We start from the raw sequence: 26155 nt of genomic DNA on the forward strand, positions 1-26155 counted from the left end.
GGGAACCTGAAGGCGCTCCTCACGAACGCACCCATCTTGGTGCCCCCCGCTGCCGGAGAAGCCCTCTTGATCTACGTCGCCGCTACCACTCAGGTGGTCAGCGCCGCGATCGTGGTTGAGAGACGAGAAGAGGGGCATGCATTGCCCGTCCAGAGGCCGGTCTACTTCATTAGTGAGGTACTGTCCGAGACCAAGATTTGCTACCCACAAATTCAGAAGCTGCTGTACGCGGTGATTCTAATGCGGCAGAAGTTGCAACACTATTTCGAGTCTCATCCGGTGACTGTGGTGTCATCCTTCCCCCTGGGGGAGATCATCCAGTGCCGAGAGGCCTCGGGTAGGATTGCAAAGTGGGTGGTGGAAATCATGGGCGAGACAATCTCGTTCGCCCCTCGGAAGGCCATCAAGTCCCAAGTCTTGGCGGACTTTGTAGCTGAATGGGTCGACACCCAGCTTCCAGCGGCTCCGATCCAACCGGAACTCTAGACCATGGTTTTCGATGGGTCGCTGATGAAAACAGAAGTGGGTGTGGGCCTGCTCTTCATCTCACCCCTCGAGAAACACCTCCGCTACGTGCTGCGCCTCCATTTCCCGGCGTCCAACAACGTGGCCGAGTACGAGGCTCTGGTTAATGGGTTGCGCATCGCCATCGAGCTAGGGGTCCGACGCCTCGACGCTCGCGGTGACTCGCAGCTTGTCATCGACCAAGTCATGAAGAACTCCCACTGCCGCGACCCGAAGATGGAAGCCTACTGCGACGAGGTTCGGCGCCTGGAAGACAAGTTCTACGGGCTCGAGCTCAACCACGTCGCCCGACGATACAACGAGACCGCGGACGAGCTGGCTAAGATAGCCTCGGGGCGAACAACGGTTCCCCCGGACGTCTTCTCCCGAGACCTACATCAACCCCCAGTCAAGACCGACGACACGCCCGAGCCCGAGAAGGCCTTGGCCCAGCCCGAGGCACCCTCGGCCCCCGAGGGTGAGGCACTGCGCGTCGAGGAAGAGCGGAGCGGGGTCACGTCTAATCGAAACTGGTAGACCCCGTACCTGTAATATCTCCACCGAGGAGAGCTACCCCTCGACCGAGCCAAAGCTCGGCGATTGGCGCGGCGCGCCAAGTCATTCGTCTTGCTGGGGGACGGGAAGGAGCTCTACCACCCCAGCCCCTCAGGCATCCTCCAGCGATGCATATCCATCACCGAAGGCCAGGAGCTCTTACAAGAAATACACTCGGGGGCTTGCGGTCATCACGCAGCGCCTCAAGCCCTTGTTGGAAACGCCTTCCGACAAGGTCTCTACTGGCCGACCGCGGTGGCCGACGCCACTAGAATTGTCCGCACCTGCCAAGGGTGTCAATTCTATGCAAGGCAGACCCACCTGCTCGCTCAGGCTCTGCAGACAATACCCATCACCTGGCCGTTTGTTGTGTGGGGTCTAGACCTCGTTGGTCCCTTGCAGAAGGCACCCAGGGGCTACGCGCACCTGCTGGTCGCCATCGACAAATTCTCCAAGTGGATCGAGGTCCGACCCCTAAACAACATCAGGTCCGAACAGGCGGTGGCGTTCTTCACCAACATTGTCCATCGCTTTGGGGTCCCGAACTCCATCATTATCGACAATGGCACCCAGTTCACCAGCAGAAAGTTCCTAGACTTCTGCGAGGATCACCACATCCGGGTGGACTGGGCCGCCGTGGCTCACCCCATGACGAATGGGCAAGTAGAGCGTGCCAACGACATGATTCTGCAAGGACTCAAGCCACGGATCTACAATGACCTCAACAAGTTCGGCAAGCGATGGATGAAGGAGCTCCCCTCGGTGGTCTGGAGTCTGAGGACAACGCCGAGCCGAGCCACGAGCTTCACACCGTTCTTTCTAGTCTATGGGGCCGAGGCCATCTTGCCCACAGACTTAGAATACGGTTCCCCGAGGGCGAGGGCCTACGACGACCAAAGCAATCAAGCTAACCGAGAAGACTCACTGGACCAGCTGGAAGAGGCTCGGGACATGGCCTTACTACACTCAGCGCGGTATCAGCAGTCCTTGCGACGCTACCATGCCCGAGGGGTTCAGTCCCGAGACCTCCAGGTGGGCGACTTGGTGCTTCGGCTGCGACAAGACGCCCGAGGGCGGCACAAGCTCACGCCTCCCTGGGAAGGGCCGTTCGTCATCGCCAAGGTTCTGAAGCCCGGGACATACAAGCTGGCCAACAGTCAAGGCGAGGTCTACAGCAACGCTTGGAACATCCGACAGCTACGTCGCTTCTACCCTTAAGATGCTTTCGAGTCGTTCGTACACCTCGTCCACACACAAAGTATAACCATCAAGGAAGGGTCAGCCTTGCCTCCGCAAAGCCCGACCCTCCCTCGGGGGCTAGAAGGGGGGAACCCCCTCTGTGTCAAAATTTTCCTCGGAAAAGGTCTTTTCTGCCAGAATGCCTTTCGTGCTTTTTGACTACTTCGAAAGTGGAATCCTGAAGACGACGGAGTACACGTAAGCAGCCAAGGCTGACCGAGCCGAGGGACTCCTACGCCTCCGGGATACAGATACCTCACTCATCACCTTCTGCGATAAGTAACTCACGCTCGGATAAGCGATTCCGCGGACCGAACAAGTCTTAACGCTCGAAAACTCTTCTGCCGAAACGATTTTTCGTGCCTTCTCGACTATATCGATAGCAGAATCCTACGGACGAGTAAGAGTACACGTAAGCGGCAAGGCCGACCGAGCCGAGGGACTCCTACGCCTCCGGGATACGGATACCTCACTCATCACCTTCCGTGAAAAGTAACTCTCGCTCGGACAAACAATTCTGTTACCGACAAATAAGTCCAGATACTCGAAACAAGAGGAAAAGAGACGCAGCTTTACAACACGACGACAGTATGTTTGGGCCTCGGCAGCCGCAGAAAACATACGCACACTACAAGATGAACCGATCCTGCAGGCTCAGACGTCGACGGAGGGGAAGCGGCAGCACCCTCGGCGTCAACTCCACATTCGGCGAAGTCCGACCAAGCCTCGGACGGCAACACGGTCGGAGGGTCTCCACTCCGAAGGACGACGTCAGCATCACGCCCGGGCCATCGCCGCCAGGGCCTCCTCCAGGAATCCGGCCCGAGCGGACGCCTCGGCTGGCCGCCCTGAAGCCTCAGCCAGCTGTCCTCCGAGGACACAAGCCCGGCTCATGGCCTCGGCAACTCGACTCCGGCGCTGGTCCCGCAAGTGGACGACCCGGCCAGGCTCCGGCCGACGAAGTCTTCTTTTCGAGCCAACTTCGCCTCTGTCCGTGCTAACACCGCTGCCTCCGGCTTCGGCTCATCGAAGAGCGGCCGAGGGTTCCTTTAACTAAGCAAGAGAAGCCTCGGGCGGCAAGGCCGACCAAGCCGAGGGACTCCTACGCCTCCGGGATACGGATACCTCACTCATCACCTTCGCACGAGGCAACTCACACTTGGTTAAGCGGTTCAGTTAGCCGACAGGCGAGTCCTAGTGCTCGAAATGAGGAAAAGACACGGCTCCGTGCCGAAAATACATACATGTTCAGGCCCCGACAACCACAATGAACAGACACCAGCACTCAAGGTGCCATTACAAACGGAACTCCGGTTCCGCCCCCGCGGGTATGAACAACCTCCACACCGGAGAGCCTGCGGGGTGACAAGCTCCGGGTGACTCGCCAGCGACCTCTGCAGCAGCAGCCATGGTCCTAGGACGGACACAGCCACCAGAAGGCTCTCGTTCGCGTCCCCACTCAAGGGACGCGAACCAGACATTAAAGCCAAAGAGCTGGAGGTCGGTCCGTAGGCGGCGCCAACGGCCTCGACGGCGGAGAAGCTTTCTCCAGCTGCCACCACGTCAGCACCAACGGCGGCGTCCGCCTGTCCACCAACGCCGCACCAGCAAGCGTGGGCCGCTCCAAAGCGCACCGACAGGTCCTCGCTCCTGTCCTCGCCACGAAAGCAAGGACAGAGGACGGAATGTTGCATCCTAGCTAGGCAGCAACAGTTCGCCTTCCCCGGCGTGGCTGGAGGATGCCTCCTCCGTAGAGCTGGAGGATGGTTTCCACCACCAGAAGCTGGAAGAAGAGGTGGCCAGCCGACCCATGCGGGAGGTAGAGCCCCGGCTCACCTCGCTCTCCGCCCCAGCAAGGATGATGAAGATCCTTGAAGCTGAGGGGGGGGGGCAGAGGTTGCAGCCCGGCTCGCTTCTCCCCACCATGGAACTGGTGGTCACCGTCTTGGGTGACCACCGGCGAGGGGATGCAGCCGAGCAGCATGATGAAAATCCTTGAAGCCGAACGATGACTGAAAGGTACCAGCTTCCGCGAAGTTGCGTTCCTCCAACGACAAGGCGGAAGAACTGCGAGTGTTCCCCATCCGGGGGCTCGGAAGGTGGAAAGACGCGATGCATGAGGGGAGTGCGAAGACATGGTTGCCTTTCAAGGGGGTCACCCTCCTTTTAAAGGCAACTCTCCCCACTTGCGTCCTCATCCGTCGCGGGCTGAGTCTTCTCCAACACGCTCCAAGGCCAGCGGGCAAAAGGGCGGGCCGCCATGCAGGCGGCATGCAACCGCACCAAGGGGGCGCACCCCTTCGACTTCGACGCGTCCAGCATGGAGGCCCAGGCCCACACGTCATGTAACCGGCGCGCCGGTTACTACATGCGAGAAACTGCGCCGCCACTTGCGCCAGTACCGCGCCTTCTCGACTGCGGAACCGGTACCGCGACTCGAGGCGACCCTGCGCGTGACCCAACAGTGCCAACCCAGCACATCGGTCACGGGTCAGTCAGCCGTGGGAGAAGGCGCGACGGTCGATACGGCCAGAAATGGGCCGGCAGTAATGGCGGTGGCAGGCAGGCGGAAGCAGCGGTCAAGTCGTCAGCCAAGCTCACGTCCCCTCCTGGGACAGCGAGAGAACCCTCTCCCATGGTGTGAAGACGACGCGCCCGTGTTCCGTTCCTCGAACGGCTCGCGCACGCGCAACGGCTGCCCCGCGAACCACTCATCTCGTCGCATTAATTCGGCGGCAGGACATGCGACACCTTTGGCAGGCGAAGCAGGCGACGCTTCGCTTCCGCCATAATGACCACGTCAAAAAAGGTGCACCACGTCGTTCGATTCCATATTCTTTTCCTCTTCCTCTTTCTCTCTCTTACAACAGGGACCGGGAAAGGGGATACCCCGAAAGGGATCCTTCTCCACGAAGGAAACGGGCCCCGAGCCCCCCTACTGATCAGAGGTTCGAAGGCTGGCCCCTCGGAAGGGTTCAACAGCCGCCTCAGAGCACTCGGGCTCCGCGCCCGCTACTGGTCAGAGGTTCGAAGGCTGGCCCCTCGGAAGGGTTCAACGGCCTCCTCAGGCCACTCGGGCTCCGCACCCACTACTGATCAGGGGTTCGTAGGCTGGCCCCCGAAGGGTTCGACAGCCGCCTCAGACGCAGAGCGAGGGATGACCCTGGGTAAGTTCGATACATAAGCAAGGCTCGGGCTACGCTCCCGAGGTACCCTAGGACATTTCCGAGACCAACAGGAACGATTTTGTAACGGAATCCCACCAGAGGGAGGCATCGAGCCCTTGGACCCCGTCAAAAGGGGACTGGGTCCGGCAAATCACCCGTAGGTACTTTTGGAGCGTGCCTTCGGGCCACTAGCCGACCCCTAACGAATGGGGCACGGGCGTCCACTCGGATTACCCGCTAGCAACTCACTGGAGACACCATGTTCGGCGCCCTCCGAGGGCAACATGGCGCTTCCCCCCCTCCTTGCGGAAAGGCGACGCAGGGGCGTATGCAAAAAAGTCAAGTCTGTCCTTGACCGTCCTCTCGCTCTGTGCGGAGGCTCGGGGGCTGCTCTCGCAAACCCGGCTCCAGCCAAACCGTTGACAACGTCAACATACCAGCCCGAGAACTTGGGACTCGACTGTGCACCCGGGCTACGGCCAGTTCGCATGAGGGAACAACCAGACTGACCGAAGCATCACAAAACGCATTAAGACCTCGAAGGAGTGAAACCACTCCTCCGAGGCCTCGGGGGCTACACCTGGCGGGTGCGCTCGCGCGCACCCACCGGAACGAAACGCAACCGAGAAAGGCCGGTCCCCTTGCAAAAAAGTGCGACAAAAGCCTCCAAGCGAGTGTTAACACTCCCTTCGAGGCTCGGGGGCTACTGTCGGGGACCATAATTAGGGGTACCCCCAAGACTCCTAATCTCAGCTAGTAACCCCCATCAGCACAAAGCAGCGAAGGCCTGATGGGTGCGATAAAGGTCAAGGCTCGGTCCACTCAAGGGACGCGATCTCGCCTCGCCCGAACCTAGCCTCGGGCTAGGGCAGCCGACCACGGAGGATTCACGTCTCGCCTGAGGGCCCCCTCAAGCAACGAACGCACCTTCGGCTCGCCCGAGGCCCAGTCTTCGCCGAGAAGCAACCTTGGCCAGATCGCCACGCCGACCGACCGTATCACAGGAGCATTTAATGCAAGGATCGCCTGACACCTTATCCTGACGCGCGCTCTTCAGTCGACAGAGCCGAAGTGACCACAGTCACTTCGCCGCTCCACTGACCAGCCTGACAAGAAGACAGCGCCGCCTGCATCGCTCCGACTGCTGTGCCACTCGACAGAGTGAGGCTGACAGCAGCCAAGTCCGGCCTCAGGCGCCATAGGAAGCTCCGCCTCACCCGACCCTAGGGCTCAGACTCGGCCTTGGCCCGGAAGACGACGAACTCCGCCTCGCCCGACCCTAGGGCTCGGGCTCGGCCTCGGCCCCGGAAGACGACGAACTCCGCCTCGCCCAACCCCAGGGCTCGGACTCGGCCTCGGCCCCAGAAGATGACGAACTCCGCCTCGCCCGACCCCAGGGCTCGGACTCGGCCTTGGCCTCAGACGATGGTCTCCGCCTCGCCCGACCCGGGGCTCGGACTCGACCTCGACCTCGGAAGACAGACTCGACCTCGACCTCGGAGGAGCCTCTGCCTCGCCCGACCCAGGGCTCGGACCGACCACGTCACAGAGGGGGCCATCATTACCCTACCCCTAGCTAGCTCAGGATACGAGGAACAAGACCGGCGTCCCATCTGGCTCGCCCCGGTGAACAGATAATAATGGCGCCCCGCGTACTCCGTGACGACGGCGGCTCTTAGCCCCTTACGGAAGCAAGGAGACGTCAGCAAGGACTCGACAGCCCCGACAGCTGTCCTTCCGCAAGACTCCAGCGCTCCTCCGACGACCACGACATCACATGAACAGGGTGCCAAAACCTCTCCGGCTGCCACAACGGCATGTACTTAGGGCACTAGCTCCTCTCTGCTAGACACGTTAGCACACTGCTACACCCCCCATTGTACACCTGGACCCTCTCCTTACGCCTATAAAAGGAAGGTCCAGGGCTCTCTTACGAGAAGGTTGGCCGCGCGGGAGGACGGGACGGCGCGTGCAGGCCTCTCGCCCCCTCCCACGCGGACGCTTGTAACCCCCTACTGCAAGCGCACCCGATCTGGGCGCAGGACAAACACGAAGGCCGCGGGTTTCCCCTTTTACGCCTGTCTCCTTGTTTCCCCCCTCTGTGCTCTGTCTCGCGCCAACCCATCTGGGCTGGGACACGCGGCGACAATTTACTCGTCGGTCCAGGAACCCCCCGGGGTCGAAACGCCGACAGTACTAGACGTCAAACTTTATTTAGTTGATTTTGCAAAAGAGGAGGCTAGTCTAGATGCATGCTTAATTGCTAAGACTAGCATGGGCTGGCTGTGGCATCGCCGTTTAGCACATGTGGGGATGAAGAACCTTCACAAGCTTCTAAAGGGAGAACACGTGATAGGTCTAACTAATGTAACTTTCAAAAAAGATAGACCTTGTGCAGCTTGTCAAGCAGGTAAACAGGTGGGAAGCTCTCATCATGCCAAAAATGTGATGACAATATCAAGACCCCTGGAGTTACTTCATATGGACCTCTTCGGACCCGTCGCCTATCTAAGCATAGGAGGAAGTAAGTATGGTCTTGTTATAGTTGATGATTTTTCCCGCTTCACTTGGGTATTCTTTTTGCAGGATAAATCTGAAACCCAAGGGACCCTCAAGCGCTTCCTAAGGAGAGCCCAAAACGAGTTTGAGCTCAAAGTGAAGAAGATAAGGAGCGACAATGGGTCCGAGTTCAAGAACCTTCAAGTGGAGGAGTATCTTGAGGAGGAAGGAATCAAGCACGAGTTCTCTGCTCCCTACACACCACAACAAAATGGTGTGGTAGAGAGGAAGAACAGGACGCTCATAGACATGGCGAGGACAATGCTTGGAGAATTCAAGACACCCGAGCGGTTTTGGTCGGAAGCCGTGAACACGGCTTGCCACGCCATAAACCGGGTGTACCTTCATCGCCTCCTCAAGAAGACTTCATATGAGCTTCTAACCGGTAACAAACCCAATGTGTCTTACTTTCGTGTATTTGGGAGCAAATGTTACATTCTAGTGAAGAAAGGTAGGAATTCTAAGTTTGCTCCCAAAGCTGTAGAAGGGTTTTTGTTAGGTTATGACTCAAATACAAAGGCGTATAGGGTCTTCAACAAATCATCGGGTTTGGTTGAAGTCTCTAGCGACGTTGTATTTGATGAGACTAATGGCTCTACAAGAGAGCAAGTTGTTGATCTTGATGATGTAGATGAAGAAGACGTTCCAACGGCCGCAATGCACACCATGGCGATTGGAGATGTGAGGCCAATAGAACAAAAGGAGCAAGATCAACCTTCTTCCTCAACAATGGTGCATTCCCCAACTCAAGACGATGAACAGGTTCATCAAGAAGAGGCGTGTGATCAAGGGGGAGCACAAGATGTTCATGTGAGAAAGGAAGAAACACAACCGACACCTCCAACCCAAGTTCGAGCAACGATTCAAAGGGATCATCCTGTCGACCAGATTTTGGGTGATATTAGCAAGGGAGTAACTACTCGCTCTAGATTAGTTAATTTTTGTGAGCATTACTCTTTTGTCTCCTCTATTGAGCCTTTCAGGGTAGAAGAGGCCTTGCTAGATCCGGACTGGGTGTTGGCCATGCAGGAAGAGCTCAACAACTTCAAGAGAAATGAAGTTTGGACACTGGTTCCTCATCCCAAGCAAAATGTTGTGGGAACCAAGTGGGTGTTTCGCAACAAACAGGATGAGCACGGGGTGGTGGCAAGGAACAAGGCACGACTTGTGGCAAAAGGTTATGCCCAAGTCGCAGGTTTGGACTTTGAGGAGACTTTTGCTCCTGTGGCTAGGCTAGAGTCAATTCGCATATTGTTAGCCTATGCTACTCACCATTCTTTCAGGTTGTTCCAAATGGATGTGAAGAGCGCTTTCCTCAACGGGCCAATCAAGGAGGAGGTGTACGTGGAGCAACCCCCTGGCTTTGAGGATGAACGGTACCCCAACCACGTGTGTAAGCTCTCTAAGGCGCTCTATGGACTTAAGCAAGCCCCAAGAGCATGGTATGAATGCCTTAGAGACTTTTTAAATGTCTTAGATTCGCGGAACCTGGATTGATTTATAGCATACATGTGTTTTTATGCCTTTGATCATGTTCCTTTATGAATATTGTTATGTATTTGTGGTGTTCAAGTTGTACAAGCACTCTCCGGGCCTCACAAGTCCATTTGCAAGTGATGCACATATTTAGGGGGAGTTGTGCTACAACTTGACCCTTTGAGACTAACTGTTTGCTTGAGTTTACTTAATTTAGTCTCAAAGGAGGTTTGAAAGGGAAAAGGTGGACTTGGACCATGCAAGACTTCCACTGCACTCCGATGAAAGAGTAACTGATTCCAAGTTTATCTTTGTACTCTTATTGCCTTTTTACTCTTAGTTGAAGATTTTGGTGAGGCAATGGGGTTAAAGGGCCAAAATTGATACCGTTTTGGTGCTTGATGCCAAAGGGGGAGAAAATAAGGCCAAAGCAACAAATGGATCAGCTACCCACTTGAGAATTTTGAAAATAGTAGAATAGAGCTTTTGGTTTGTCAAAAATCTCTTATTGTCTCTTTTGTCAAAAGTTGGCCTCGTGTGGGGAGAATGGTTGATTATGGGAAAAAGGGGGAGTTTTTGAAATCTTTGATCAATTTCTCTTGGAACAACTCTCTTTATGTCTCAACAAGTGTGTTTGACTTAGAGATAGGAAATTAAGGTTGATTTGCAAAAACAAACCAAGTGGTGGCAAAGAATGATCTAAATATGCCAAATTTGAATCAAAACAAATTTGTGTTTTCATTTGCATTGATGTTGCACTTCTTTTAGTTGCTTTTTATTGTGTTGGCATAAATCGCCAAAAAGGGGGAGATTGAAAGGGAAATGTGCCCTTGGGCCATTTCTAAGTGTTTTGGTGATTTAGTGTCCAACACAAGTGCTTAAGTGATAAACTATGCCAAATTGTGGATAAGGTGCAAATCAATATAAAGGTATGATTCTAGACTTAGTACATTGGTTTTTGTGTACTAACATGTTTGTCTAAGTGTTAGAATCAGAGAAAATTCAATTGGAAAAGCTTGGCTCGAAGCAGCCAAAAGTCTGCTCAGTCTTGGTGCACCGGACTGTCCGGTGCGCCAGGCTGGCTCTGGCGAACTGGCTGCTCTCAGGACTTCGACGGCGGCGTACGACTATAAATGACCGGACTGTCCGATGGTGCACCGGACTGTCCGGTGAGCCAACAGTTGGCCGGGCCAACGGTCGACCACGTAATCCGCGCGCGGCGCGTGGCAGAGCCAACGGTTAGAAGGAGGCACCGGACTGTCCGGTGTGCACCGGACAGTGTCCGGTGCGCCAACGGCTCTGAACCACCAACGGTCGGCTTCGCCAAAGAAGGAAAGAAATCCGCACCGGACAGTGTCCGGTGGTGCACCGAACTGTCCGGTGCGCCAGGCAACAGAAGGCAAGAATTGCCTTCCTGGAATGCTCTCAACGGCTCCTAGCTGCCTTGGGGCTATAAAAGGGACCCCTAGGCACATGGAGGAGTACACCAAGTATTCTCTAAGCATTCCTAAGCACCAAGACTTCAATTCCGCGCATTCGATTCTTTGTGATAGCAACTAGAGCTCCATTTGAGTAGAGAACTCTTTGGGTTGTGTTGTGAGCTTGTGTTGTGACTTGTGTGCGTATTGTCGCTCTAATTTTGTGTCTTGTGTGCGTTGCTCATCCCTCCCTTACTCCGTGCTTCTTTGTGAACATCATATTGTAAGGGCGAGAGGCTCCAAGTTGTGGAGATTCCTCGCAAGCGGGATATAGTAAAAAGCAAAACACTGTGGTATTCAAGTGGGTCTTTGGACCGCTTGAGAGGGGTTGATTGCAACCCTCGTTCGTTGGGACGCCACAACGTGGAGTAGGCAAGTGTTGAACTTGGCCGAACCACGGGATAAACCACTGTGTCTATCTGTGATTGATCTTCTTGTGATTATCGTGTCTTGCTAGAACTCCTCTCTAGCCACTTGGCTTTATTGTGCTAACTCCTAATCAAGTTTTTTGTGGCATTGAGTTTCAAGTTTTACAGGATCACCTATTCACCCCCCTCTAGGTGCTCTCAGAACTTGATGCCGGTGATCTTCTGCCGCAATCCGCGCTCGCCTAGGAGTTTGGTGCCGTGGGAGTGATAGATAACCGGGGAGGGGTGAACCCAGTCACTGGCCGGACCAGCCATCGTGTCCCGCCGCGGTCAGTCGCGTTGGCAGCACCGGAGCTCACCATTTCTCCGACCGTGACACGCAACGATCTCTCCTCCGCGTCGTAAGGGTCATGGCAAGCAACCGGTCATCATCCCTGGACCAATTCCCTCTCGCACGCCATGGTGAGCCGGCCACCGTAAAATATCCTAGCTGCGGTAACCTTGATCTTAATCGAAAATTCGTGATAAGCTTGGCCGGAGTCTATAAATTGGAAGCACCCCCTGTTCCGCCTACTCGTTACGAACTCAGTGAACCACTCCTCGCCCCCGATTACCCACCGTAGCACCCTAATTTGGAATTTCCCCCAAATCCGTTCTCCGCACCGCCGTGAGCACCCCCTCCGTCGACCCACCATCCTGTCCCTCCACCCGCCTTCCTAGCTGCCGTTCTTGAGCCTTGGTACGATGCTAAAGCTTACCGTGCTCCCAATTTGTATGTCGGGAACACGTCGGGAAAGTCTCAAGCTCTGCTGGTGTACGTGGACCGAGCTCTAGGATGGTGTTCGGGTTAAATTAGTGATTCCCAGTGAATCGCCAAGGTCAGAATTAGGTGTAGACCGAATTAGAGCATGAATTATTGAGTATGATGGCCGATACAAGTTCGCCGGAGCGCTCACGCCGCCGTCCGTGGTCGGGGACCCGATCTTGTGAAGAAGAGAAAAGGTAGGGTTCGGTGCACTTGTCAGAGACACAAGGGAATAGTGACTAAGGATTCTTTACGGGTTTTTCGAATCGCTAGGGACCACTACACAAAATCATCAGCGCGGGCGCGCGTGGGCGTGTTTCGCCTGGTCGTGGGCCAGATCGGGCTAGTTTCGGCGTAGTACTATTCATTCTTTTCTTTTTTCCTTTTTCTGCTAGGCTTGGAAAATTGTAGGAAATTATAGAAAAATGGTAAAATTATGGGACCAATTTTGCTAGACTCCTAAATTCATCTAGTATTTAATAAAAATAGTTCCAAGATTTTTAGTCCAAACCTGAATTTTTTTGGAATTTAAAGATGCCTAAACCTAGCCTTTTAGAATTTTAGAATTAATTTGGTAGCTCCAAAAATTATAAAACTTTTTGGGTAATCTTAGTTTAAGGATTAATGCCCTTGGGTAGAATTTTACATGCTTTGGACATTGTTTGATCCCAAACCTTGTTTGATCCCAAACCTAAGGCACTAGCTTCCTAGGTTATAATTGCCTAACCCTAATAGAGTACTAACCCAGGAAACTCTAGTGACTAGTGTGTACCGTGAAGAAAAGTTGTATTCAAGATACAACTTATATTTCTAGTATATACTTGCATATTTATAGCATCACATAAGCATTCATGTATATGTATTGTTATGTATAGAAAATGAAGAAGTGGTAGTCGAAGAAGAAGTGAAAGGGAAATAGGGTCAAACCTTTTCCTAAATGATTTTGGTGGTTGAATTGCCCAACACAAATAATTGGACTAACTAGTTTGCTCTAGATCATACATTCTACAGGTGCCAAAGGTTCAACATAAACCAATCAAAAGAACAAGTTAGACTTCAAAAGAAAGGAGCAAAAAGGAAACCAAAGTGTGCCCTGGTTTGGCGCACCGGACAGTGTCCGGTGCACCAGGGTGAATCAGCTCAAACTCCTCAGCTTCGGGTTCTCCAGGCGCAGCTCCGCTATAATTCAGCGGACTGTCCGGTGTGCCACCAGACTGTCCGGTGCACCAGCGAGGCAACGGTTACCTGTGCGCAACGGTCGACTCTACAAAGTGAACAGTGCAATTCAGATGTCAGAGCAGATGGTCAGAGGGGCACCGGACTATCCGGTGTAGCATCGGACTGTCCGGTGCCACATGAGGACAAAGCCTCCAACGGTCGACCAGCTCCAAGCCCTAACGGGAGGATGACGTGGCGGCGCACCGGACACGCCCATCGCCAGCAGACTTCTCCAACGGCTACAATTTGGTTGGTGGCTATAAATACCACCCCAACCAGCCACTTCAAGGTGAGGGAGCCCAAGCAACATTCCAAGTCATCTAGTTGACATATTCAAGCCCTCCCAACCACCTCTATTCATTGATCCATCATATACACAAGATTTAGACCACTACAACCAACACAAGTGCCACAAAAGAGAGAGCAAGCAAGAGAGGGCTACTCATTTGAGTTTAGCACTAGTTCCTTGTGATATTCATTGAGAGATAGTGTGTGCTACATCTTTGTGTTCATTTGCGCGTGGAGTTTTGACTCCCATTGAACTTCCTCCAAAGTTTTGGAGGCTTGTAAAGCTAGCAAGAGACACCATAGAGTGTGGTGATCCTTGCAGGGTATTAAGTGGTCCTTGAGAAGAAGAAGAGCTCGCCGGTCTTTGGTGATCGGTGGAGAGAGGGAAAGGGTTGAAAGAGACCCGTCCTTAGTGGACTCCTCAACGCGGACTAGGCCTTCGAGGGCCGAACCTCGGTAAAACAAATCACCCGTGTCTCTTGTGCTTATTGCTTGTGATTTGTTTGTTCTTTCTCTTTCTAAGTTTTCTTGCACTATTCTTTGCTAATACTATTTGGTGTTTATTTAAGTTAAATTCTCATATAGTGAAGCAACACATCGCAAGAAAGAACTTGTGTTATTGCTCTTCTTATCTAAGCCTCCTTGCCTTATTCTCATAGACCTATTAGTTGTATTTAACAATTCCACATTATTTGAAAGCAATACTCTTTACAAGCAAGGACTTAGTTTTTATACTCCGATAATTGTATATCTTGTTCTAACCACTAATCAAGGGATCTAGTTGGCGGATAAAGTTTTAATTTTCAGGTTTCGCCTATTCACCCCCCCTTTAGGCGACTTTCAATTGGTATCAGAGCCAGGCACTTCATATTGAGTCTAACAACTCGAAGTGATGGCTCGAGGAAGATCCCAAAAGAACAAGAAGACACCTCCGAAGAAAATCAAGGAGGTAACTCTTGAGATTTTACTTGATGATTGTTCTAATTATGCTTCATGGTCTACTAGTGTGATAAAAGCTTTTAGAACCATAGATTCACGATTAGAACAAATTTTAGACAAGAGTATCATACCCTCCAGCTATAATGATAAAAATATTTCTGAGGAAGATCAAAGATGTATACGCTTAAACTATCTAGCTTTTGACATCCTAGTTAATTCTCTTAGCAAGGAAGATTATCATGCCTTCATAATGAATCATTATGAACATATTCCTGATGCACATGATATTTGGACTAGAATTAAAATCAAATTTGATGAGTCCAAACATGATAGTTCATTTTGTGCTTCTGCTTCCTTTGGTCTTTGTGATACTAACCCTTGCAAGGAAGAAGAAGAAAATGACCGATGGAAACCAAACGATGAATCCACCTCTCCAAAAGGTTTGTCTTCCCATTTCGATTCCCACATATGTTGTGTGGCTAATGAAAATGATAGCGGAAGCACAAACGAGGATGAGGAGGAAGAAAAAAGCTTCATGTAACTCTACGCTCGCCTAAGCCAAGAAGATAAGGCGGTCATACTCAAACTTCTAGAAAGAGCGAGAGAACAAAGCGAAGCTCGTCAAAGGCTAGAAAATGTTCTCTCCATGAAAATGCTACACTTTGACGAGTTGACTAAAGAACATAAAGAGCTAAAGTGCTCTCATGTTGATTTGGTCCAAAGGTATGAAACTATTTCAATTGAGCAAGATAAAGCTTTACATTGTATCGCTCAATTAGTAAATAGGAATGCCTTGCTTAAGGACCAAGTAGAAAAACTAAAAGATGAAAATCTAGCTTTTCAAGAAAAATATGATATGCTCCTATGTTCTCATGAAAATCTTATGGATGATCATATCATATTAAATATTACTCATGAGGTTGTGATAGAAAACTTAAAATCCCAACAACCTCACTCATGCACATGTATTCAAATTGAAACTACATTACCACGTGCTAATGCTTGTTGTCCATCGACAAGTAAATCTTCCTTTGAGCTAGGATTTGCAGGAACAAACGATGATACATATCAAAAGCTCAAAGAAGAAAATGAAAGGCTAAAAATGAGCTTGACACAACTAAAAGGGAAGTACATTGCTCAACCTTCTCAAGATAACCGTGATCACATGGTGAAGAAGCTTGAGACGGGAACAACCGTGGCATGCACTAAATCCCTTGAAGAAAATGTCAAGGACTTGAGGATTGCCAAGAGGAGGGAACAAAAGAAGAAAATCAATACCTCTTCCAAAAACCTCAACCATGCCTCCATAAAAGGTAACAACCAAGGTAATAATCAAGTCACACTTCACACTAAGAGAAGTAAGAAGTGTAGTGAATGTTTTGAAAAGGGGCACTCGATTAGGTCATGTCCCTATATTAAAAATGACTTGATTATTAACAAGGATGATAAACTTTGTTTTAAATGCTCCAAGAAGGGACACTTGTTTAGGTCTTGTCGCCATTTAAAACAAAAAGGCATAGTGTTAGAAAAGAAAATATTCGCTAACCATGTAGCAAGAAAGAAACAAGGAAAGAAGAAATCTTCAAGACTTGAGGATCGCCTATGCTACATATGCCGAAAGAAGGGACATCAATGCAAGGATTGTCCCATTGGTAACAATCCCACTCCTAGCTTGTCAATTAATTCTCATGTAACTAGGCAACCCAAAATTGCAACTTGTGCTAGAAAGGTAATGAGTTTACCTAGTGCTAGCACAAAGGACGTTTGGGTTCCTAGATCTTTGTTGACTAACCTTGATGGACCCATCAAGAGATGGGTACCAAAATATGCTTGACAAGCTTTGCAGGAGATGATATGAAGCTTTGGGGTGCTTGAGAGAGTCAATTCAATTCTTGTTAACTCAAGCTATCAATCTTCAATGATCTATATCCATGATTGACCTAAGGTTATTTTTCAAATTACTATGTCTTAAACTCATATCATCTCGGGGAAAGTATTGATGTTGTAGGAAATAAAGAATCATCCTGTGCGAAAACAACAAGGCCTACAACGTGGAGGAAAGCCAAAGGATGAAATTCCTCTCATATGGTAGATTGTATATTCATCATTTCTATACCATGGCAATCTACATGCTTTAAATTGTTGTAAGTATCTCATGGCATGCTTTACACTAATCATCCTATTATTGCCATTTTCTAGATATAGAGAGATATTCCATGTTCTTAAAAGAATAAGGTGTCACGTAAGGAATTCAATTCCTTAGGACACTTATAAAGGGAATCTCTGTTTATATCTGGAAATCGTGGGACTAATGTTTTTGTCTAAATAACCTAAGTAGTCTCACATGTAGAGAATAAGTTTCTCTTTGGAGATGCGCAATCTAACATGAAAAGAAAAGTCAATACAATGGTTTATGTTGTTTTGCCTCTTGCTTAAGTTGGATATGATTCTTCTATATTTATCGCTCTCCATGTTATGAATTAGATTTATTCCCATAATCTTAAAGAATTATCTATGCTTGTTTTGTAAGCAAAATTAAGCATACATCATGGAATAACCTAGTTCATATTATAAAGTTTCCATGCTTTAGTAATCTATTTTCCATTCCTTATCAAAATGATTACACAAAGGGAAACTAGTGCTTGTGTTACTAATGACATATCTCTTGAGCTTACTTATGAAAATCTACAAGAGAGGAAGTGCAAACCGCAAGCCACAAGGGTTACTCTTCACCCAAAGGAAGAAAGGTAAAAGCAAAGGTATAGGAATTTATCTTAATCAAATATAGTTCTCATCAATGGTTATTTACTCTAAATTCTACCTATGAGAAGAATAGATTATTTATTGGACTTAAGTCATCCAGATATATATTCAATCTCATTCTCTTAAAATGCACTTGTCCATTAGAATCTAATTCATGCCTTTGCTATCTCTGTTCTCATATTGATATGCTCTTAAATCATGATAATAAATTCAATATGAAGAAGTAAAATTCATATGATTGATCAAGATATTTAAAAAGTGTTTATTCCTCCTTCTTAATAATGTGCACTAATGTTAAGGATCTTACTTCATGTCTGTGTGGCTTGTGAATGATGAATTGTTTATATTTCTTATCTAAAAGAAATCATTCTTCATCATATACTCCCTTGTGCTATTAACATCTCTCTTGAGTATTTTCAATAAGTTTGGAAGGAAAAAGAGTCAACTATAAAGGGAGGACACTCAAATGAAAAATGAAGACATCAAGAGCAACAACACCTACTTGGATAATGAGATCTTCAAAACAATCATGGTGTGGTTGTAAGCATTCTAAATCTTTGTGAGAATAACTAGGCATAAGTTATTTATTGCAAATCTTATAAGCCTTGATCAAGATGAATAATGCTTCTCCCTATTTGTCTTTAAAAGTAAGTCCATTTCTTTCAAAACTTGATGCATGTCTTTAGGGGGAGCATATTGCTATATCTTGATTATATTGAGACTAATTCTTCATCTTAGTAATCTCACATAGTCTCAAGTATGAGAATAAGTTTCTCATGAAGTATGCTTCTACATTTCAATCCTTCTTGGTAAAGTAATGTCACCTTTATCAAGGATTGTAACTTTCAATGTTAAAGTAGCAAAATTACTGAATTCTCCTGTTTTAAGCTTGTTTGATAATCTAATGCCTATGTTGTTCTTTTGATCGCATCTGTTGTTTGTTTGATCATTGAATAACTTCAATAAAACACTTATGTTTCTTAGTGCCTCATAATTTCAATCGATGTCTCTCTTGATGTGCACTAAGTTAAAAGGAGAATTCATGATATATTTATGCAATCTGTGATCTACTTGATATATAATAACAATGACTTAAAAAGGATCACTAGTTGTAGAACCCTCTTTTGTGCAAAATATTTCCATACACTGTCTTGAATATAGGTCTTAAGTGACTAAGACTAAGGACAAAGCACAATGAAGAGAGCGTCTCTATGTGAAGGTACAAAAGGGTAAAACTACTTCCTCTCATTTATACATGTACCGAAATCTTCCTTTTCTATACATTGCTCGCTTATCTTGTATAAAAGGAAGAGAAAGCATGTCTAGGTAATATCCCTGCTTCATACCTAGTTCAACCTCTCAAAAATTTTCATTCTTGCATTAATGCACTTTTGTTGCAACTAGGTGAAGTGATTTTATTGTCAAAGAGCTTAAAGCTTAACCTTGTAACGAGGATAAGCTACCTTTGTTCCAAAGGTGGATGGTCCTTAAGCCTCTTTGAAATCCGTAAGGGTAAATGCTTGATATGTTTATAACATGCTTTCATAAGTGCATAAACTGTCATGAGCACCACACTTATACTATGACACAATGCACTCCACATTCTCTATGATATAGACATGATCTCATTAACCTAACTATGTGCACTTGGCTTTTAAGGCCAAAATTTGAATTCTCTCAAAGCATGTATTTAGGGGAGCAATCTATATTATATAGAACTATGATTATGCTTAATTTGATATATCCTTTGATCATATCTCTTTTATGTCTAATGTGTTTTCAAGTATATTCTCATGCTTAGTCATAGAATTGAAAGGAAAATGGAGTATTCGGCAAAGACGACGCTTCCACTCAACTCCATCAGTGTTATCCACTATTTGCCGGTATTCTGCATAGCTCTCTAATTTGGTATAATCTTCACTCATATATTGTTTGCCAAAGGGGGAGAGAAAGTCAAAAGGCCTTAAATTTCACTCACAAGTATCCGTTTTTGGCGATTCATGCCAAAGGGGGAGAAAAGTATTAGCCCAAAGCAAAAGGACCGCACCACCACCAATTTCAAAAATATAGTCTTTCAAATTTGGGTTAAGAAAAGATTTTTCATTTGGTATCTTATTTTTGATATAATTTCAAAATGGTATACCCTCTTCAAAATTAAATATCTAAAACCCTCTTGAACACTAAGAGGAGGATTTCATTAAGGGGGAGTTTTGTTTAGTCAAAGGAAAAGCATTTGAAACATGGGGAGAAAATTTCAAATCATGAAAATGCTTCTCAAAATCTTATTCATTTACCTTTGACTATGTGCAAAAGATTTTGAAAAAGAATTCCCAAAACATTGCAAAACAAAACAAGTGGTGCAAGCGTAGTCCAAAATTTTAAATAAGAAGAAAGCATCCATGCATATCTTATGAAAAGAATATTGGTTTAATTCCAAGTAACCTTTGCACTTACCTTATGCAAACCAGTTCATTTTCGCACTTATATAATTGCTTTGGTTTGTGTTGGCATCAATCACTAAAAAGGGGGAGATTGAAAGGGAAATAGGGTCAAACATTTTCCTAAATGATTTTGGTGGTTGAATTGCCCAACACAAATAATTGGACTAACTAGTTTGCTCTAGATCATACATTCTACAGGTGCCAAAGGTTCAACACAAACCAATCAAAAGAACAAGTTAGGCTTCAAAAGAAAGGAGCAAAAAGGAAACCGAAGTGTGCCCTGGTCTGGCTTACCGGACTGTCCGGTGTGCCACCGGACTGTGTCCGGTGCACCAGGGTGAATCAGCTCAAACTCCTCAGCTTCGGGTTCTCCAGGCGCAGCTCCGCTATAATTCAGCGGACTGTCCGGTGTGCCACCGGACTGTCTGGTGCACCAACGAGGCAACGACTACCTGTGCGCAACGGTCGACTCTGCAAAGTGAACAGTGCAATTCAGATGTTAGAGCAGATGGTCAGAGGGGCACCGGACTGTCCGGTGCCACATGAGGACAAAGCCTCCAACGGTCGACCAGCTCCAAGCCCTAACGGGAGGATGACGTGGCGGCGCACCGGACACTGTCCGGTGCGCCCATCGCCAGCAGACTTCTCCAACGGCTACAATTTGGTTGGTGGCTATAAATACCACCCCAACCAGCCACTTCAAGGTGAGGGAGCCCAAGCAACATTCCAAGTCATCTAGTTGACATATTCAAGCCCTCCAAACCACCTCTATTCATTGATCCATCCTATACACAAGATTTAGACCACTACAACCAACACAAGTGCCACAAAAGAGAGAGCAAGCAAGAGAGGGCTACTCATTTGAGTTTAGCACTAGTGCCTTGTGAGATTCATTGAGAGATAGTGTGTGCTACATCTTTGTGTTCATTTGCGCGTGGAGTTTTGACTCCCATTGAACTTCCTCCAAAGTTTTGGAGGCTTGTAAAGCTAGCAAGAGACACTAAAGAGTGTGGTGATCCTTGCGGGGTCTTAAGTGATCCTTGAGAAGAAGAAGAGCTTGCCGGTCTTTGGTGATCGGTGGAGAGAGGGAAAGGGTTGAAATAGACCCATCCTTAGTGGACTCCTCAACGGGGACTAGGCCTTCGAGGGCCGAACCTCGGTAAAACAAATCACTCGTGTCTCGTGTGCTTATTGCTTGTGATTTGTTTGTTCTTTCCCTTTCTAAGTTTTCTTGCACTATTCTTTGCTAATACTATTTGGTGTTGCTTTAAGTTAAATTCTCATATAGTGAAGCAACACATCGCAAGAAAGAACTTGTGTCATTGCTCTTCTTATCTAAGCCTCCTTGCCTTATTCTCATAGACCTATTAGTTGTATTTATCAATTCTGCATTATTTGAAAGCAATACTCTTTACAAGCAAGGACTTAGTTTTTATACTCCGATAATTGTATATCTTGTTCTAACCACTAATCAAGGGATCTAGTTGGGGGATATAGTTTTAATTTTCAGGTTTCGCCTATTCACCCCCCTCTAGGCGACTTTCAAGAAGTTGCCCCGCAAGCTGAAATTCCACCTGTCGAGAACAACTTCTATTTTGACATCTGTGGGACAGACCCAGAACCTCCTGCAACACAAGGCAAGCCCAGTGCATTTACCCCTTTCCTTGTTGTTTTAAACTCTTTATCACTTGAAATGATGCATTAGGTGATAGGAGTTATGTGCTAAACAATTGCTGCATTCCCTTCCTTGGAACTGATTACCATTCCTTGATACCTGTTTTACTTAAAGCTTTCTGATGCTTAGCTTTGCTTTAGAAAACAAAATGTTTTGTTTTAAACAAAAGATGATGCTTCACATGGGATGGGAAGTTTTCAAAGAAAAGACTTGATGGTGAATCCATCATGGCCATGATGGGTTCGACTTCTGAAAAGATGTACCTCTATTAGGTGCCAAACTTTGGGTTGTAAATGATAAAGACGAGACCGGGCAGGTGACTTGCACGAGAAGGAAGTCTCGGTGTAGTGTCTCCGTCTGAGTCAATTAAGGACCATGTCGATGTGGGCCTGCTGACCGAGGACCTTTTAACTGGCCACATGTCTCATCATGGGTAAGCTTTGCCTCGGTCGGATCAATACCAGAAAGGCCACCACGCAATGGGAGTGGAGAGATGGCGAGAGTAGCGTGTACCCTCCGTGGCATGAGGCTGTATGGTGGTGTATCTGTGCTATCGGTTGGCGTGAACCCGTTCTGGTCTTGAGAAACCCGGTGGCGAGTTGATATATGCAAGGGTTAAGTGCTACATATGTCGTATGGTTGGAGATCCCCAGCTGGGTATTAATCGATTCGGATCGCCGTTATTTCTCGGACATGAAGACTTGGTCACTGACTTACACGTAGAAATCTAGTGAACTGAAGGGGTGATAAAAGATGGCTAGTGTAGGCTAAGTGCCTGGACTAGGATAGAAAGAACTCTAGATATAGGTAATGACTTAACCTGATAATAAAACTAGTTTTTTAAAGATCCACTGTTAGTAAGCTTTTCTGGAAACAAAGTCTTTGATCATTGATCAGCTTTACCTTGAATCCCATAAGCCAGCATATCCTTGAGAGTCTTTTTCCTTTGTCGGGTAAGACTTGCGAAAGTACACTCCGTACTCAGGGTTTTCGAACCCATATTGTTGTAGGTGATGAAACAGCCGAGTTTTGTTGTTTCTGCTCGAAGGTGGTGCCAAAGCAGGAGGAAAATCAGTAAACTTGTTGGCGGGAGGATGTTTTACTTTCCTGTTATGTAATAATAAATTATGCACTCATACACCTGATATTGTAATAATACTCTCTCTATATTTCATGAATGTAAATTAAGTTATTGTAATCCGCTTCCGCTGATTCTTTACTTCGATTATGTGTGTAATGTCTGCGTGATGGGTGAAGCGCTCTTGGGCGATATGATGATGATATAGATGACCGAATTTGCCGTGTGATTACGCGCACCTGCACGACTTTGCCGTGTGATTACGCGCACCTGCACGACTGTTTGAGATCCTCGGGACAAAGACATATGTAGGTGAGCTTAATACCTTGTGAGGTTCTGTGACAGCAGTGACTTTCCCAATTCTAATACTGCCTTTAAAAAGGAATTTTCAAATCCTATAACGTCTATTAAAAACAAACAGATGGAGTTGTTCATCGAATCACAAAATCTGAAAAATACGCAAACGCTAACTGTGATGTCCGACAGCGTTGCGTCGTCGATCACAGGAACAATCACGAGAGAAGAGTGGACAGAGAGAAGAAGAGAAGAATCGGAGGAAGATGAGAGGTAGGTGGGTAATTTTTGTTCTGTATTCTTCGTATCTCCAAACAATAACGTGGCTCGGCTTATAACAGTGTCGTTCGCCTGCTCTACCTGGCGCAACAATCAGCCCACAAACTCCCGGAATACAGCCCAACAATTTCAAATACACTATGTCACACCAGCACCCATACACACCTGAAACAATCTTCTTCCTGGTTCATCCAGATCTTGAGAAGCATCTGGTCCCTAGATGGCAGCAGTAGGAAACCTTTCCTTTAGCACCGTATAATCCTCCCAGGACGACATAGAAGAAGGCAATCCAGTCCATTTGATAAGAACATGAACCACCGCAACATCCCCTTTCCTAACCAGCGGGCAATCCAGTATGATCTCAGGAACAGGTGGAGAACTACTTGAAAAAGCTGCCGAAGGAAGATGAGCATACAGAGTATGGTCGGGTACAAACTCCTTGAGCTGTGACACATGGAAAACTGGATGTATGGCCACAGTGTCTGGCATCTGTAGATGATAGGCCACCTGCCCAATCTTCTCCACAATCTGAAAGGGTCCAAAGAACTTGAAAGAAAGTTTGGCGCAAAGCCGGTGAGCAACAGAAGTCTGAGCGAACGACTGTAGCTTGACAAACACTTTATCTCCCACAACAAACTGTCAAAAGGCTCTGTGCTAGTCTGCAAAATTTCATCTTATTTTGTGCTGCAGCCAAATGAGATTTGATCATATCAAGAAAATCCTGTCTCTGTTGTAAGGACAGTGCAGCCTTAGTGGAATCATTAGTCACAGCAAGAGTAAGAGTTCCCAAGTTTGGCTCAACCCCATACAAAGCCTTGAATGGGGAACATTTGAGAGAGGAATGGTAATAGCTGTTATACCACAGTTCAGCCGAGTCCAACCACTTGACCCGTTGAGAAGGAGTGTCATTAACAGCACATCTCAAAAACATCTCAAGGCATTAGTTAACTCTCTCGGTTTGCTCATCCGATTGTGGATGGTATGCCGAACTAAGATGCAATTGTGTGCCCACCAATTTGAATAACTCCTGCCAAAAAATGGCTAGTGAAAACTCTATCTCTGTCTGAAACTATTGATCTTGGCAACCCATGATGTTTCACCACATTGGAGAAAAATATGTGAGCTATATGTTGGGCAGTGTAAGGATGTTTCACTGGCACGAAGTGAGCATATTTTGTCAACCTGTCTACCACAACCAGAATCACTGAAAATCCATTAGATTTAGGCAAACTTTCTATAAAGTCCATAGAAAGGTCATACCAACTATTCTGGGGAATAGGCAAGGGCTGAAGTAATCCTGGCGACTTAACATGTTCATGTTTCGCTTGTTGGCACACTTGGCACTGTTTAACAAAAAATTCCACTGCAGTTTTCATCCCAGGCCAATAAAATGACTTCTTCACTCGGTGATATGTTGCTTGTACTCCAGAATGCCCACCAACAGGAGATGCATGTAAAGCCTTGACAATTTGTATTTGCAATCCCATATTTTTGGCCCACCAACAACTGATTATGCTTGTATATTAGTCCCTCCTGAAGCTTGAAACCGTGCTCATTTGGGCTTTTGATAGCTAACTCGGCCAACAACTTTTGGACATTACAATCTAGTTCATAGGATTTAAGGACCTCATGAACCCATGTTGGAGTGCAGGCAGATAATGCAACAAATTCTAGTTGTTGTGCAACTTGAGATAAGGCATCAGCAGCCTTGTTCTCCACTACCTTCCTGTACTGGATCTGAAACTGAAGTCCAAACAACTTGGCCATGGCCTTCCTTTGCAGTTCAGTGACTAAAGTCTGATCTTGCAAATGAATCAAACTTTTGTGATCTATTTTAATCACAAAGGGTTTTCTCTACAAATAGCATCTCCACCTATCCACATCCATGAGTATGGCTAAGAACTCCTTTTCGTAAATAGACAACTTACAGTTAGAAACACCTAAGGCCTTGCTGTAAAATGCCACTGGATGTCCTTTATGAGAAAGCACAGCACCAAGACCCTTGTCACAAGCATCTGTCTCCACCACAAAGGTTTCTTCAAAATTTGGTAATGCCAACACAGGAGTAGAGGTCATGGCTTTCTTTGATTCATCAAAGGCAATTTGAGCAGAATTTGGCCACCCAAACTGTTTTAATTGCAAGATAGCTGTAAGTGGCTTAGCTATTATGCCATAATTTTTGACAAATTTGTGGTAGTATCCAGTGAGTCCCAGAAACCCCCTCAATCTATGTGGGAAGTGGGTATTGGCCACTTGAGCATAGCATCAATTTTACTAGGATCAGTAGCTACTCCATTTGCAGATATAACATGCCCCAGGTATTCTATCTGTGTAACAGCAAAGGAGCACTTGCTTCTCTTCGCATACAACTTGTACTCCTGCAAAATTGAGAATACTTCCTGCAAATGGGTAACATGAGTTTGCAAAGTGGGACTATACACGAATATGTCATCCATAAAGATCAACACAAATTTCCTCATGCAATCCTGAAATACTGCATTCATTAGACACTGGAACGTGGTAGGGGCATTGGTGTGCCCAAATTGCATCACCCTGAATTGGAAGTGCACGTGGTGTGTCTTGAAAGCTGTCTTTTCTTCATCAGCCTGAGTCATTCTAATCTAATGAAATCCAGATGCCATGTTCAACTTGGAAAAATATGTTGCTCCTGCCAACTCATCCAAGAACTCATCTATCACAGGCATAGGAAACTTATTCTTAATAGTGATCTCATTCAACCTTCGATAATCAACACAAAATCGCCAACTCCCGTCTTTCTTCTTTACCAATAGGACCGATGCAGCAAAGGGATTGACACTTCTAGTTATGAGTCCTGATCTGAGCATCTCCATTACCTGCCTTTCAATTTTGTCTTTCTGCAATGGAGAGTATCTGTATGGTATACAGTTTACAGGAGCTGCTCCAGGTAATAGTGTAATAGAGTGATCATAATCCCTGGATGGTGGTAAAGCATCTGGTGTTCTGAACACCTCACTGTATTGAGTTAATACCTCCTGAATAACAGTTGG

The sequence above is a fragment of the Zea mays genome, chromosome 6 (assembly GCF_902167145.1).
Source record: "Zea mays cultivar B73 chromosome 6, Zm-B73-REFERENCE-NAM-5.0, whole genome shotgun sequence".
NCBI classification, from domain to species: domain Eukaryota; kingdom Viridiplantae; phylum Streptophyta; class Magnoliopsida; order Poales; family Poaceae; genus Zea; species Zea mays.